This window comes from Biomphalaria glabrata, chromosome 5 (genome assembly GCF_947242115.1).
Source record: "Biomphalaria glabrata chromosome 5, xgBioGlab47.1, whole genome shotgun sequence".
NCBI lineage: Eukaryota > Metazoa > Mollusca > Gastropoda > Planorbidae > Biomphalaria > Biomphalaria glabrata.
The window spans coordinates 36,723,236-36,735,624 of NC_074715.1; the positions used below are offsets into that span (position 1 = coordinate 36,723,236).

General features: G+C 34.0%; 1 protein-coding gene across 5 annotated transcripts in view; it reads right to left on the reverse strand.

Moving 5' to 3' along the window:
* Nucleotides 1-4,477, reverse strand: part of LOC106059431 (putative ferric-chelate reductase 1) — a 30,077-nt gene extending 25,600 nt beyond the window's left edge. The window contains exons 1-2 of one of the 5 annotated variants that reach the window (XM_056029864.1): nt 4,232-4,477; nt 4,133-4,167 (exon numbers count right to left, since the gene is read on the reverse strand). The gene's annotated coding sequence lies outside the window, so the exon portion shown is untranslated. Of the gene's footprint in view, nt 1-1,569; nt 1,734-4,132 lie in introns of those variants that run through there. The other 4 variants (XM_056029863.1, XM_056029869.1, XM_056029865.1 and 1 more) reach the window with 4 other exon arrangements.
* Between the last annotated feature and the right edge of the window lie 7,912 nt (nt 4,478-12,389).

Below are 12,389 nucleotides of genomic sequence, written 5' to 3' on the forward strand. Positions count from 1 at the left end.
TTTATGTATAATTGGTACTTTACTTTTGAGTCTTCTGTCCTGAAGGCTTTCTAAATTTAGTGATTTTACTAAAGGTGTTACTCTAGTCAAATGTGAATATTCGTTTGTTATGAATCTCACTGCTCTATTTTGTGTCTGTTCCAGTTTCTTAATGTTTTCTTGAGTTGAGGGGTCCCAAACGGAGGATGCATATTCTATTATTGGCCTAACCAAGGTTAAATAACATTTTAGTTTTATGTTCTTATTTGATTTATAGAAATTTCTTTTAATAAATCCTAATGCTTTGTTTGATTTTTTTTTTAGTTTCATCAATATGTGGATTTCATGACAGTTTTTCATTTATTATAACACCTAGGTATTTTGCGTTTTTAGTCTGTGTTACTGGTTTGCCATGAATAAGATAAGTGGAATTAATTTGTTTTAGTTTTTTTTGTTGCTCTTAACAACTGACATTTTTCTGGGTGGAAAGACATGCTCCAATTTGATTCCCATTTCTGTAATTCATCTAATTCTCTTTGTAAAATATCTGTGTCTTGTGTTGTTTTTATTGTTCTATATATTATGCAATCGTCTGCAAATAGCCAAGCCAAGAGCCATAGCCAAGAGTGGTCTAAGGTTCAACCCTCCCACAAAAAAACACACTTCACACACTGATCTCAAATAAAGTACATTGACTAATATTTGACTTGCTCTTTTCTATAACAACAGCAGGATTTTTTGCTGTAAACACCTCGGAAAATACATTTTAGGAAAAACAGGTATTTAGTATCATTCCATTAGCACAGGAAGAATCTAGACTTTTAAAACAGGATACATCGGTGATAAAATCAAGACCTTTTTTTTATAGCCTAGCGCTTTTATTTAATGACATCTACAATCTTTTTTTTTTAATTGCGTTTATACAGCGCATCCTTCCTGCTTATAGCATGCTCAGTGCGCTATGGTCTAGTCTCTTATGTAGACCAGTGGGGACGGGGTTGAAAAGGTTTCCGTGCTTCCTTTAGATGCTCAGCGAACACAATTCAGATCGAGTTGGGATTTGAACTCAAGCCCCCTCGTTATGTGATTGACACAAGCCACAGAAGCTAGAATGCATTTTAAAAAAGGTTGATGCATAAAAGATCTTTTCTGATATCAACTAAATTAGCATACTCTCGGCCCATGAACATTAAGGGGTTATATCATAAGTATAAAAAATAAATAAACAAAAAAAGGTTTTAATCTATGCGTAAAATGTACCAAAAATAAACAAAAAGAGGTTTTAATCTATGCGTAAAATGTACCAAAAATAAACAAAAAGAGGTTGTAATCTAGGTGTAAACGTACCAAAAATATTTCTTATTCATGATTTGTTTTGTTTTTTTAATTGTGTACAGCAAGAGGAATATGACAAACAAAGAGAAAAGTAAAAGAGTGTTGTAGACTTACAGTGTAAGAGTGTTGTAGACTTACAGTGTAAGAGTGTTGTAGACTTACAGTGTAAGAGTGTTGTAGACTTACAGTGTAAGAGTGTTGTAGACTTACAGTGTAAGAGTGTTGAAGACTTATGTACGAGTGTTGTAGACTTACAGTGTAAGAGTGTTGTAGACTTACATTACTGACAAGCTTGATTTTAGAAATATGCTAATACGTCGTCGTATTCTAACCAAAGTTCTGAACCTGTTCTCCAAGCAAACAAACTCTTAGGTTTACGATCAATGTTCCCCAATAGTGACTTCAGTGAACGCAATTCTGCAGCCCGATTATCGACCGGTTCCATTCAATAATTCACGTATTGCATGGTCTGATGAATAGCTGATACTTGTTGCCGAAATAAAGAATACATAGAGAGGTAGGACTATAATTCAAAAGTGTACACAAAAGCTGAGCTGTGTTGAGGGTGGGCTAAATATACAAGACCTGGAATAAGTCAAATTATATAAGACTTATATAGATACATTCACCAGTGAGAATTTCTTTTACAACCTGATGGAATTTGGAATGTCATTATTTAATACAAATTAGATACATATATTATTTTTAAAAATGAAATCTACTTAATCGCAAAAAAAAGACTGTCTTAAAAGACGGTCAAAAATAATTTGGAACTTTGAAACCAAAGAAACTATAGGATACACGCACGTGCTTCTTTTCAGATGATAGTTGAAATGCATTTAGTTTTTTTGTTTGTTTTTTTACCCTATGTATTAGTTTACGATTTTGTATATACAGGAAAAAAAACACGGAGGGCGTACTTACATATTTTGGGACAAAATGATTAAATCAGCTCAACGGAATCTACATAAATATATGTCATTCGATATATTAATTTGATTGAAGAGAGTAAACGGTTTAAACGCCTGAGATTGATGGATTGGTGGGAATATTTACCAAAAAGAGGCAAGATAATGAGTCGGTTGTAAAGCTAGCTACAGTATTGCTCATATTTTAAGTCTACAGAGAAATGGAGCCATTTACTGACGCGTGAAAAAAAGGGTACATATCCCATTAACTCTTTCTCTCCGTAATTATTTGCCACATTCTGGTGGAATCAACGCTGGTATCGTCAAATAATTTCAGGATAATTTCATTTGGTTGTTGTACCTTTTGGTTCTTGTGGCCCTCAACACGAGTTTCGGAAATTAAAATGACCCCCGTGTCAAACTAGCTTGGGCAGCACTGATTTAAATTGTCGTTTATATTTCAAGAAATGTCTCATCAAGAGGTTTGTCACTCTTTAGTTGAAAAACTCGTTCGTCGTCACTAAAAGGAAATACCAACCTGTGGTATAACTCTTTTGACGAAATAGTTTGTGTTCTCTAAAGTCAAGAGTGCAGTAGCTTAGGTAAACGTCTATAAAAGACGTGAAGGAACTATTGTCCATAAGTCATTTGACAAAACTGATTGATGTTGAGTATGTACCAGGATATCAATAAGTCATGAAAAAAAAAACATAGCTTTGAAAACAAAACTAAAGCCTACTTCTCGTGGTTGTTTTTACATCCTATTTATTTAACTGGTCGTAGTGACTGGTAGTAAAACAGATTATTCTGTGAAATATTTTTTTAGGCGGGGTTGAATTTCAAGCCACCCCTCTCCAGCTACGGTCATGAAATTTGTAACTATAGTTTTGATTAAGTTTTTTATATGGGAGGAGGGAGACCACAACCCCACCCCATGAAATTCGTGACTGTACTTTTTTTTAAAACTTTTCCCTGGCTTTGCCCATATTTTATAATGTATATTTGTAATTTATAATTACATATTAGAATTATTATTGTAGATAATAAAATTTAACAGTAATCTGACACAGAGACAAACAAAGGATCCATTATCCTCAACGAAATTAACCTTATGACAAAAGTCGATGAACTCAGGTAAGTAGACAATAAAGAATCTCATACTGAACTTTTAAATACTAAACTGAACTTCTAAACCTTTGTATTTTATTTTCGGTATTTCCCCCAAAAGGCCGCAGACTACATAGAAAGCATTTTTAAAAATCACGAACTCCGTATTTTTAAAGCCATTTTTTTTCCGTAAGTCCATGGTAAGTCTACTTATTTTTAATATGCATTGTGTCATTTTCACTTTCTTTACAAAATAGACTCAAAAACACTGCATAAATTTTATTTTACAAATCTTACAAAAAAATAGTCAATAGTGATAGTGATTTCATGTTAACATATTAACATATTGTAATAATTAACAAGATTAAAAAATGTTACTATAAACTATTAATAAAATGATGAGCATAACCAACAAAAGTGATTTCATTACGAGGGAATTCGAAATATAATCTGGTCAGAAAGAAATCTGTTGACGTTGAATAAACTCTGGAACTCTAAATAAGAATTGCAGAAAAAAAAAACTTTTTATTAGCCCTAGGGGGGCTACACTGATTTTATATTAAATGGAATACAGAGGGTCACTAGGCATGGTTCGAAAGCTTGAAAGCCAACTTTTCTTTTATTGAGTCCAGACTATAAAGCAAACATTCAGGTTGATATAGGTCATTTCAGACTTATAAAGACAAATGATATCAGATCTACTAGGCTAGCAGGCTAGTTATATGGGACGTACACTAGGGAGTTGTAATTGTTGATCTTTAAATACAATTTTCATTTTGAAAAATAAAACTAATGTTACTTACGCTGCCTAATGTGTCTAATAATCCGTTCGAAAGAGTATAACAGTAGAGTCCAATCTTCTCTTACAGGAATGTTCGTTTGCTAAACAAACTATTCAATGTTATAACAGTAGAGTCCAATCTTCTCTTACAGGAATGTTCGTTTGCTAAACAAACTATTCAATGTACTGGCCAACCTTGAAAACTAGATCTAGATTCTTGTTTTATAAAAAGTAGTGGCAAAGTTTGGTCAATTCTACCTGGTGTGTCCCGCCTTGTCAAACGCACCACGCCAAGACAGTAGAGAGTAAGAGAGAGAAGAGAGAGTGTCGGGGACTGGTAGGGCTGGGTATGGCAAAGTCCTGGTATTTTCTTTCATCTTTGACACGTCGGTCAGACAACAATAGATTGACCAGGGAGTCCCCTTTCCCCCCCCCCATCCCAACTGCGTTTTGGCCAGCTTAAGGTTTGTTTTGGTTTACGTAGCGTGCGAGCTTGTGTGTTTGTGTACATGTGTACTTTTCTTAAGCATTCTCACACACACACACACGCACACACAAATTGAGTTGAAACCCCGCCCATTATAAGCATGAATGAAGATCTTTATGGGAGGTGGGTAAGAGAGAGAACAGATCATGAGTCGGATATTTGGAACAGGATAGAAAAGTGTAAGATTAAGGTGAACAGATATGTGAAGCCTATCTCTGTTTATATCCTGTTTGCTTCTAAACATATCTCCCAAAAGCTAAGATTGTACTTTCTTTTAAAGAATTATAGACTATCCTCTTAGTTCGACTACACCGTGTCTAAATGTACACATTCTACCCAGCAAACACGTGTATTAAACATCATTCAGCACGTTCCAGATGCTTAGCGCGCACATTTCAAGAAACATCTGGGGTGCGTAGAGTTGTAGACACACACATATATATATATATATATTATATACAGTGCAAGGAGGCGGAAGCGAAGCTTGAAAACAACCATCAGAACCAGAGGCGGACACAGAACTTAAGGAGGGGGAAAGATGATGAGAGTGTAATGAGGCCTACGTAGACCTACTTATAGACCTACTTATAGCTTTGACACACAAATATGTTACAAATTAGAAATTACAGATATTTAAAAGAGAAGCTTTTAAATACAGCAACTGGACACCACAGTAAAAAAAAAAACGCAAACTTAAACTCTATGGCCATATCACAAGATCCTGAGGGCTCGCAAAGACCTTCCTTCGGGGAACAGTACCAGGAAAAAGAAGAAGATGCAGACAGAAAAAGCAATGGCAATATAAAAGAATGGACAAGCCTGTCATTGAAAAAACAATTATCCAAGGCAAAAAACAGAGAAATGTAGAAATGACAGCCAACAGATCTTGTGTGGTGCCCCAACGGTTCAATAGACTAAAAGATAGGTGAAAGTGAAGCTACTGTAACTTGCGAGCCGGGATTGCGTTAGTGAAAACGTGAATGAAAAACTCATGTTAATAGGCCAAATAGAAGTATTAGAAATAAGGAGCAGACTTCTGAAAAGGCAATACAAAAAATATTTGTGTTGAAATCTCATATTTCATGTGTTCATTTCATTCATTTCCATTGAAAATCCTAATAAGGCTTCTACAAATATTACATTTTTTAATTATTTTTTTTACACCTGACAAAGGAATAATGTAAAACCCAAGAAATATTTTTACAAAGTTGTCCCCCTACTATGTGTTCCGCAGTTCTTCTTTTATGGACAAAGGGCCATGGGTGGTCTGTAGGACTTTCTAGAGTTTGGCTTTTAAAACCTTTTCGGGAATTATTTTCTTAAACCTTCATCAGTGTCCATATTGTTACCAGGGAGCCCTATAAGATAGATCTAGGACCTACACTACCGTGAGAGCCGCTGTTAGCGCACTGCTCCCGTGAAGAACGGATCAGTGAAAAGAGAGCAGGGGGGTAAAGAGTCTTACCTACTCATTACTGCGGCAGCCCATGTGAGATTTAAAATAGTTTTTCTTTTTAATCTCCAACCCATTTCCTCTTTACGGACACAAGGGTAACAACCTTCAAGAAAACTTGATCCCTCGTCCAGCACATTCATCAGTGTATTTTATTACTTGAAAGTTGTTACGTATTATTCAAGTCACATAAAACCATATTTAGCATAAAACATATAACACTTAGGCAGAAAAAAACATAAAAGAGGCATTGTTACATATTCTTTTCTACCTAATTAATTAGTCAACGCTTTGAGTAATGATAAATCTGACCAGGACGACCAGAAACAAGGACACGGAGACACGTGTTAGACCTAAAGCAGTGTCGTAAGTAATTTGTCAGCAAGAAATCGCAGTTGGTCTTTTGATTTAATAATGTACTTGAGATGGTACTTATAGTAGACATGGTATGAATAATTTCCTGTGTGTAAGTCACAACTCTGCAAATATTTTGTGCCAAAGACGTTACGTCTATTTTAAGTTCGTTCCCCCCCCCCACCTGAAAATACGAGTTGACAGTGGGTGAAGCCGGCGCCTTCGACATACGGAGGTCACGGTGAAGCGCGACCCAGTAAATATACCGGTAGCCTACACAAACTTTCAGCCCTACACTTTTCCATGGGTTAACAAGGTCAAATCGAAGAATTCAATGAGCGTGGGGTGTGAGGTAATCCCATTCAAGGCAATCCAACTGAAGAAGGGGAGAGAAAGAGAGGAAAACGTTTAACAAATTGACAGGGCACTAGAACTGTATAGTTAACATTGATTAATGTAATGTTTACAATATCACAATTACAAGATAAAACCGTCAATATTTATGTTATTTGTATATAACATCCTCTAAATAAACCCTAGGAAAAAAAAGATTTTTGTTCCAATTTAGCCTATATATGAACGATTAAAATATACAATTCTATGACCTATTTCCTTTGTAGTTCATATATATATATATATATATATATATATATATACTAGACATATGTTACCCGCGACCCGCGGGTCTTTATTTGCGCATTAATGTCGATATAGTCACTGAGAGTGTTTTGTAAACAATTAAACGAAATAATAATGTAATAAGTAAAGCGAATGTAAAAATAGTGTGAATGAAGCTATCAAATCAAAATAGCTAATAGGCTTAATTAAATCCATTTTTTTTTCAAATTAAAACATTTGCTTGTAGGCCTACATATATTTGATTAAAATGTGAGATGAATAGACTAAATTTTGTATGTTCATAAGTATAAAGTAGATCTTGAGGTAGACGTAGATCTAAATCTACACTAATCTAGAGTTCTGTGCTGCGCATGCGTGAACTTTTTTTCATGAATGAATCTCAACACGGCTACGCAGCTTTAGCGAATAGCGAACGAATGTATTAAAAATGCTTTAGAAAAACAAATTTGAAAGTTAATTTGATTAAAATATCAAATGAATGGACAATAATTAGTATGTTTATGTGTTAAAGCATAAAACTATCTTTGCGAAAAGAAGTTTTATCATCTTAGAGTTCAGTAAGAGTTTTAGACCTAGGCCTAGGAATAGACTCAGTAGAGAGATGTGTTAATGTGTTATATTGTGTAACCATTTGGTAATGTGTAATGAAAGAATGTTCGCCAGGAAATCTGTAGATATCAGGAACTAATTTATGTAAAAAATGCTTTTGAATAATCTAGTGGATTGGATTTATATGTATGTTAAACGTAGCTAATGATCCTTTCACGTTATTTCTGTTTCGCTACGAAAATAAAATTAGTTTTGAGAAAATGGGTTTACCCGAAGGAAGTCGATACATTCTTATCTATTAAAAACGAAAAGAGCGATAGCTTTGTTAAATGAATGGGGTTATAAAGTGAACAATTAAACGAAATAATGTTTAGTACGCGATTCATGAATGAATATAGATCTAGGCCTATCTCAACTCGGCTTCGCAGCTTTCGTATAGAATGTAGCTTTAGAAAACCAAATTTGAATGTTTATTTGATCAAAATATGAAATGAATGGACTTTAATTGATATGTTTATGCGTTAAAGTATAAAACTATCTGTTCGAAGAGAAGTTTTATCATCTTAGAGTTGAATTAGAGTTTTAGATCTAGGGATGGGATTATAAAGTAAACAATTAAACGAATTAATATTTATAGGAAAGGCCCATCAGCGAAATGGCATATAAAGCGAACACCTCCCCGTAATTTTTATCCATTCTTATTTATTTCAAAAGTAACTGCAGAACTAATAAAATGGTATTACAAAGACTCCATTTTTCTACATTTCTCAAATATTCACTTTCGTTTTCCCTCATAAAATAAAGCATAGCTGAAGGTCAAAGTTGACATGCATGGAAATTTCATTCTCAAAACGTTTCCGGATAAACGAGAATAGGTCCGAACTTAAGGCGATTTTAAAGCACCAATGGACATCGGCCGAAAAAAAATCGCCTATTATGCTTCTAAATAGATGAGGAAATAGTTAGCTAGAATAGCTAAGGCTATTCATTTCGTTGAAAAAAAATATTATGGGGTGTTCGCTCAAAATGACCTTTTTAACTGAAAACCTATTCAGCGAAACCCCTATTATAAGCTTAAAAAGCCATTAAAAATAATTTAGTTACTGAGTTAATCTGTTTTTCTTTTTGTCTTATCTATCGTTATTGTTTGTAAACTGAAATATTAAAATAATAGGCCTATTTTTAACCTTAACCCAATGTCTTCGATTTTGAAGATTAAGGATGGGTGCAGTAGCCTACATGTTTCACATGTCTACGCCCAGTTGTGGCCAGCATATTTTCCCGCATTTTCTTTCCGTCTAAAATGTTTGACTCGCAGCTCTCCAACAGTCTCTTAGAAGTCATATGCTGGCAGTTACTTTCCTCTGTGCCAGTGAGGGTAAAATGACGCATCATTTGAAACAGCGCTTAGGCCTATACGGTTTATACGGAGGGGGGGGGACCTCTGCTGTTTTGCCGTCCTCCTTTTTTTGTAACTGGCTGGTTAACCTCTTGTTACTAATTAATGATATCAATATGTGTATAGATGTTTAAAAGAAGATCAGAATTCATTTTCACTGGGTTCCCCCACCATTAGGATTAGGATTTCCAAGAGTTTTCCAGGAGAAAATATTCGATTTCAGGAGCGGAAAAAACGCTAACTATATATTTAGTAATAAATATAAGAATTACCATATAATATACATGTATATACATATAATATACATGCCTTTCGTCTCCATGCCCGAAACCCAAGTTGTTGAAGATCTACCTCCCATACATCATCAATCCATCGCATTCGGGATCTGCCTTTGGGTCAATCAGCGAGGGCGCGCGTGTGTGTGTGGGGGGGGGGTCGAGTTGATGTTGATTAAATTAAGTGCACTGAACATGTGTTCTTAAAAAAAATAGTCACAGTAACGAGAGTTTATGAAATGGGGAGCAAAATGACGTGGACTAGCCAATAGGGAGGAGGCAAAATAGAATTTTGTAGTTTCTTTCTTTCTCTAAAAGAAAAATATTTGATCGCAAGTTTCGTAGGCTATATAGACATCAGTTCCAAGCAGAGAAAAGAGATATGGAGCACGAGAAAAGTGAAAACAAATTTAGGCCTAATGTCACAAGGAGGACAATAGTTATAATGCTTCATGGAAGAAGTTACATGATAGAACTAATTGAAGCATAATTTCCTATATTTTAACATGCTATTTCGCTATTTTTTACGGCCTTTCGCTCATTATGACTCCTGCGAAAATTGCGTTCGCTGATTAGGTCCAACCCCTACCGCAAGTTGACTTGAATTATATATTTAATAGCTGATATGGAAAAAAGATTCAAATTTAGTTTTATCGCCCAATAGCTGAGGAGTCCGCAGATGTTTTCATTTTTTTAATAAGTTTAACCATTGCGGAGTTATAAATTCTAAACTAAAAACTGGCACAAAAGCGTTCGCCATTGGTCCTTTCCCATAGTACGCGATTCATTACGGAATTGTCTAATGAAAGAATGTTCGTCAGGAAATCTGTAATCACAGATATAAGGAACTAATTAATGTAAAAAATGCTTTTGAAACACAAAATTGAAGGTTAATTTTATTATATAATGAAATCAATGGATCTTCTTTTGTATTTTCATGTGTCAAAGTAAAAAACTATCTGCGCAAAGTGTATTTCTTAAAATTAGATCTAGGTCTAAATCCTTTCTATTTTTTTCAGGTCAACATTGTAGACATGGCCTAGATCCATAAAATACTATAGCTGTAATAGAGTCGGACAACTTTATTTTTTTTGAGGGTCTTAAGTTTGTTTTAGGGCTACAATACATACACTACGGTCTAAGTTGGTACCCAAGGAACATTCCTGCCTAGTTTTCTCAAGATTGGTCAAGCGGTTTTGATGTCTATAAGTAACATACATACATACATACCCCTCACATTCTACTTTATAATATAGACTAGACATATGTTACCCGCGACCCGCGGGTCTTTATTTGCGCATTACTGTCGATATAGTCACTGAGAGTGTTTTGTAAACAATTAAACGAAATAATAATGTAATAAGTAAAGCGAATGTGTCAATGTAAAAATAGCTAATAGGATTAAATCCATTTTTTTTTAAATTAAAACATTTGCTTTTGAATAATCTAGTGGATTGGATTTAGATGTATGTTAAACGTAGCTAATGATCCTTTCACGTTATTTCTCTTTCCCTACGAAAATAAAATTAGTTTTGCGAAAATGGTTTACCCGAAGTCGATACATTCTTATCTATTAAAAACGAAAAGAGCGATAGCTTTGTTAAATAAATGGGATTATAAAGTGAACAATTAAACGAAATAATTTTTAGTACGCGATTCATGAATGAATATAGATCTAGGCCTATCTCAACTCGGCTTCGCAGCTTTCGTGAGCGAATGTAGCTTTAGAAAACCAAATTTTAATATTTATTTGATCCAAAAATGAAATGAATGGACTTTAATTAATATATTTATGTGTTAAAGTATAAAACTATCTGTGCGAAGAGAATTTTTATCATCTTAGAGTTGGATTAGAGTTTTAGATCTAGGGATGGTATTATAAAGTTAACAATTAAACGAAATTATATTTAGTACGCGATTCATGAATGAATATAGATCTAGGCCTATCTCAACTCGGTTTCGCAGCTTTCGTAGGCGAATGTAGCTTTAGAAAACCAAATTTGAATGTTTATTTGATCAAAATATGAAATGAATGGACTTTAATTAATATGTTTATGTGTTAAAGTATAAAACTATATGTGCGAAGAGAAGTTTTATCATCTTAGAGTTGAATTAGAGTTTTAGATCTAGGGATGGGATTATAAAGTAAACAATTAAACGAATTAATATTTAGTACGCGATTCATTACTGAATTGTCTAATGAAAGAATGTTCGTCAGGAAATCTGTAATCACAGATATAAGGAACTAATTAATGTAAAAAATGCTTTTGAAACACAAAATTGAAGGTTAATTTTATTATATAATGAAATCAATGGATCTTCTTTTGTCTTTTCATGTGTCAAAGTAAAAAACTATATGCGCAAAGTGTATTTCTTAAAATTAGATCTAGGTCTAAATCCTTTCTATCTTTTCTCATGTCAACATTGTAGACATGGCCTAGATCCATAAAATACTATAGCTGTAATAGAGTCGGACAACTTTATTTTTTTTGAGGGTCTTACATTTGTTTTAGGGCTACAATACATTCACTAAGGTCTAAGTTGGTACCCAAGGAACATTCCTGCCTAGTTTTATCAAGATTGGTCAAGCGGTTTTGATGTCTATAAGTAACATACATACATACATACCCCTCACATTCTACTTTATAATATAGACTAGACATATGTTACCCGCGACCCGCGGGTCTTTATTTGCGCATTACTGTCGATATAGTCACTGAGAGTGTTTTGTAAACAATTAAACGAAATAATAATGTAATAAGTAAAGCGAATGTGTCAATGTAAAAATAGTGTGAATGAAGCTATCAAATCAAAATAGCTAATAGGCTTAAATCCATTTTTTTTCTTCAAATTAAAACATTTGCTTGTAGGCCTACATATATTTGATTAAAATTTGAGATGAATAGACTAAATTTTGTATGTTCATGTGTATAAAGTATATATTGAGGTAGACATAGATCTAAATCTACACTAATCTAGAGTTAAACATTGGCTTTTATAGAGTTCATTCTGTGCTGTGCATGCGTGACCTTTTTTCATGAATGAATATAGGCCTATCTCAACACGGCTACGCAGCTTTAGCGAACAGCAAACGAATGTATTAAAATGCTTTAGAAAAACAAA